Here is a 5,435-nt window from a genome sequence, read left to right as displayed (position 1 = left end):
ATATATATATATATTCACATCTTTGTGAATTAAGGGATAAACCCAGAGCTTACTGTTGTGACTACTAATTGTTCAGGAACTGTTTTTCTCCTAATATGCTCTTTCCTTTTGTCATAATAAAAGCTTTAGTTGGGAGTCAGGGGTGGTGGCAGTTGCCTTTAATCCCAGCACTGGGGAAGCAGAGGTAGGTGGATCTCTGTGAGTTCAAGGCCAGCCTGGTCTACATAGCGAGTTCCAGGCCACCTAGGGCTACAGGGAGACCCTGTCTCAAAAAAACCAAAACCAAACAAAAAACCCAGCACAGAACCGCAGAAATGAACAGTAAGCCCTAATCTTAGTTGAAGAATTATTAGCAGCTGATTACTGCTGGGTGACAAGAGCTGATCTTGAAGGGAGAGACCCTCGATAGGTTGACTAAACCCCAGTGAATGAACTTGCACTGAGGGACATCTGGGGACACTAACGTTACATAGTAGGCCTTAATACAAATGACAGAATGTGTGAACTCCAGTGGGGGCCTGTGCGAGGGTGCTAAAGGAGAAAGAGGTATAAAGATGATTTTCTGTATGAAATACACAAAAATTCAATACAAATTAAAATTAAAAAAAATTTAAAAAAGAAAGAAGTCTTTTCAATACAATTAAAGAGAGTATCAACATAAGTGCCCTGTCATTAAGACCTTAACATTTTGTAATTTGAGTATGGACTTTTTAAAAATTAATTTGGGGGCACTGGAGAGATAGCTCAGCTGTTTAGAACACTGTCTGTTCTTGCAGAGGACTAGGGTTCATTTTCCAGTATCCATATGGTGGCTAACAGCTGTCCTTAACTCCAGTTCCAGGCATCCAACACCCTCTTCTGACTCTGCAGGCATTGCACAACACATGCAGGCAGTACACTCATACACATAAAATAAGGCATGGTGGTGCACATCTTTAATCCCAGCACTCGGGAGGCAGAGGCAGGTGGATCTCTGTGAGTTCAAGGCCAGCCTGGTCTACATAGTGAGTCTCAGGACAGCTGGGGCTACAAGGAGACCCTGTCTCAAAAAGACAGAAATAAAGAAAAAATAAAAATAAAAGCTCTAAAAATTAAAAATATGGGTGTGGGCATGGCTGGAGAGATGGCTCAGTGGTTAAGAATGCTTGTTGATCTTCCAAAGGATCAGAATTTGATTCCCAGCACCCATGTCTGATGTCTGTAGCTCACAACCAACTGTTAGCTCCTGCTCCAGAGGATCCAACACCTTCTTTTGATCTCTTCAGACATCTACATATATGCACATGCATGGGTACACACACATACACACACACACACACACACACACACAGATGTAAAAATAAAATCTTACCAAGCATGGGGGTACATGCCTTTAATCCCAGCACCTGGGAAGCAGAGCAGGGGCAAGCAGATCTCTGTGAGTTTGAGGTGAGCCTGATTTACATAGCAAATTTCAGGCCAGCTGGGGCTACAGTGTGACCCTGTCTCAAAAAAAGAAAACAAAAAATAAATAAAATCTTTTTAAAAAGAGGGCCAGTAAGACGGATCATAGGGTAGAAGCACTTGTTGAGTAAGTCTGATGACCTGAGTTCCATCCCAGAACCCAGAGAACTGACTCCACAAGCTGTCCTCTGACCTCCACATTTGTACTGTGACATGGGTGCATACACACACATATACAGACACATCATATATATACATACTCAATAATAACATAAATAAAAGATTTTAATCTAAAAACTACAGTACCATAAAATAACAAAAACTAGCATACCTAAATAAAACTTCATCATGAATAATTACAGAAGTTCCTTCTAAATACTTCTTAAATTTTATTTATTTTATTTTATGTATATGAGTGTTTTGTCTATATATATGTAAGTGCACCTGTGTCATGCAGTGCCTTCAGAGGCTAGATGAGGGCACTGGATCCACTAGAACTAGCATTACCAACAGTTATTAGCCACCATGTGGGTGCTGGGAACTGAACCTGGGTCCTCTGCAAGAGCAGCCAGTGCTCTTAACTGAGGGGCCATCTCTCTAGCTCCTAGTATCCTTCTAAATTCACTGAGTATAATCAAATACAAAAATATTTTATGGAAAAATCAAGGGCCAGACATGGTGGCACATGCCTTTAAGCCCAGCACCAGAGAGGCAGAGACAGGTGGAGCTCTGTTAAGTTCAAGGCCAGCTTGGTCTACATAGTAAGGTCTGGCAGCCAGGACCATAGTGAGGCTCTGTCAAAGAATGAATGAAAGAAAGGAAGAAAGAAGGAGGGAAGGAAGGAAGGATAGAAGGAGAAAAGAAAGGAAAAAGCATCAAAAAGGAAAGGAAAAGAAAGGAGGGGGGAGGGGGAGGAAAGGAAAGATGGAAGGAAGGAGAAAAGAAAGGAAAGAAAAAACATCAAAAAGGAAAGGAAAGTAAGGAAGAACTGAGAGATGGTTCAACGGTTAAGAGCACCGGATGTTCTTGCAGAGGACCTGGTTCCCAGCGCCCACATGGCAGCTGACAATCATCCATAACTTCAGCTCTGGGGAACTGACTCTTTTCTGACCTCCACAGGCATTGCTTAACATGGATGCACTTACATACATGCAGGAAATACACTCATATACATAAAAATTCAAATAATAAATAAAATATTTTTAAAATTAAAAAAATCAAAAGAAAGGAAACTAATTCAGTATCAGAGCTTTCTTGTGGCACAGAATATAACACAAGGAGAACATCTTTTATGGTAATATAACTAATCAATTGTAATTGGTATAATTATTACTTTGCTATTTTCTTCTAGTATTCATTGCTGCTGAATACTTAATTACAGCACAGGATATAATGGCTTTGGCAGCCTGTCAGTTGTAGACCCAGCACTTTCGATACACGTTTCCCTTTACAAAATTTGTTATGTGCTATAAAGAATGCATTGTAAACCCATGTACTTCAGTGTTAAAAACTTGGATAATTTCAGTGAACACTGAATGTTATTTGTCCTTCAAATTCCATCTGTTAATCTTTTTGAGGAAAAGATGTCTTTTAAAAACACAGTATTGGGGTTGGGGATTTAGCTCAGTGGTAGAGTGCTTGCCTAGCAAGTGAAGCGGAGACCCTGTCTCAAACAAAAAAAAAAAAAAAAAAAAAAAAAAAAAAAAAAACACAAAATAAAAACACAGTATCAAAAGGACAGAAATGTAAATGACATTGGCAGTATCAATGATCAATTTGTCCTTTCCCTCCCCTTCTTTACCTCTGAAAACCTAGCACAGCAGCCATCTTAGCAAGATTCTTTGCATAGATGTGAACGGACCCATTCCAACAAGACTGATCACCACACTACTGCTACCTTCAGAATGTGCAAGAGTCTGTTGCCTATTTTTATTCAGTTTTAATTTCAGAATTCTGTTCATGGTCCTTTGTGCTCAAGACAGGGTCTCACTACATAGCTCAGGCTGCCCTCAAATTCATGATCCTCTTGCCTTAGCCTCTTGAGTGCTGGGATTACAGGTGTGAACCATTACAACCAGCATTCATAGAACTTTTAAACTAAAAGAGAGTAGTGTGCATAGGAAAGAGATGTCTGCTACTGTTATAGTTGGTGATTTAAAAACAAGTGATGCTAAGTACATGTATATGTAATTAAGGTAGGCTGGGGCTATAACTCATTAGCGTGCTTGCCTGGCATGCACAAAGCCCTAGACTCAATCCACAGCATTACTTTAATTGGGTGTGGTGGTGCTTGTCTCTAATCCCATCCCTCAGCAGCTGGAGGCAGAAGGATCAGAAGTTCAAGGTCATCCTTTGCTACATAGGCAGTTCAAGGCCAGCCTGAGCTACTTGATGCCCTGTCTTAAAAAACAAAAACAGAAGGCTGGAGAGATGGCTCAGTGATTAAGAACACTGGTTGTTTTTGCAGAAGACTGGGTTTGAATCCCAGCACCCACATGGCAGCTAACAACTGTCCGTAACTCCAGTCTCAGGGGATCCGGCAGCCTCTTCTGTCCTCTGCCAGCACTGCACAACACAGGTGCACTTACCTACATGCAGGCAATACACACATCCACATAACATAAAATTAATAAATAAAATATTAAAACAAAAACAGAAACATAAAAAGCAACCACAAAAAGTGAAAATCAAATGATGTCACGATCCTTTTGTGACCCTAAATAGTATTATGTGAAATTTCTAGCTGCGAACTACCTCTGGAGAGTATTTGTGGCTGGCAATACACTCTGTTAACCAAGGGTCTATTCACCTAAGATATGGTTACCACCAAGTTTTGAGTGGTACGCATCATTTACGCCTAGCTAATTAGGACTACTCCTTTCCACAGATTTAACTGATGTGTCTTGTCAGAGGGGTATATAATGTTAGATAAGGTAGATCTTGCTGGGGATGAGGCTTAGTGATAGATCCCAGGATTTGGTCTCTAGTAGTGTAAAACCAATTAACCAGTCACCACCAACAAAACATTAGGTCCTAGTGTCGTAAACTACAAATGTCAAAATTGTTGAGGAACATTTCTTTTTTAATTTAAAAAAATTAAAAAAAATTTATGTGTCTGAGTGTATTGCCTGCATGTATGTAAGTACACCAGTATCATACAATGCCAGTGGAGGTCTGAAGAGGCATCGAATCTCCAGGAAATGGAGTGACAGATGGTTGTTAGCCACCATGTGGGTGCTGGGAACTGAACCTGGATCCTCTGCAAGAGCACCCAGTGCTCTTAACTGCTGTCAGCTCTCTAATCCCTGCAGAACATTTCTTAAAGACCAAACATAAGACTCACAAAATTTTTCTACAGTTAAATTGTTAAGTAGTTAAAATGAAAATTGTGATTGTCATTTGTGTTGTGGCTTGATTTCCTGAGAAAGAAGTCTGAGATGGAAATCTGGGCACAGGAATTTTGTTAGAGGGCATTCTTGCGATCAGTACTAAGAGAGTCAAGGAAACAGGACTGAGTAAACATTGAACTGAGTTGCACTTGTGGGAAAGGCCTCTACATATAGCCTTAGAGCCAGGATGACACTTTAGTTTCTCTAAGCTGGAGTGGGGAGGCTGGGTCTTGGTAAACCCCATCAACCGGTCACTGAATGCGGGGTGTAAAGTGGCTGGAACATGAGCAGGGTGGTTCTCTTCTGCTGAGAACAAGTACCAGAGAGGGAAGCTGGGGGCATGAATGCTTCATCACTGGAGGCTAGCAAATGTCACAGCACCCCACAGCAGCCATTACAGTGTGAATTTGAATGGGAACACGTACAACAGCAGCTGGCATTTAGTACCTTAAAAATAGCTATGGGAAGCTGGGTGTGGTGGCACATGCCTGTAGTCCCAGCACTTGGGAGGCAGAGGCAGGTGGATCTCTGTGAGTTCAAGGCCAGCCTGGTCTACATAGTGAGTTCCAGGACAGCTGGGGCCACAGGGAGACCCTGCTTCAA

This window comes from Nannospalax galili, unplaced genomic scaffold, assembly GCF_000622305.1.
Source record: "Nannospalax galili isolate Female #2095 unplaced genomic scaffold, S.galili_v1.0 scaffold475, whole genome shotgun sequence".
Classification (NCBI taxonomy): Eukaryota; Metazoa; Chordata; class Mammalia; order Rodentia; family Spalacidae; genus Nannospalax; species Nannospalax galili.
This window is presented reverse-complemented; position numbering follows the sequence as displayed.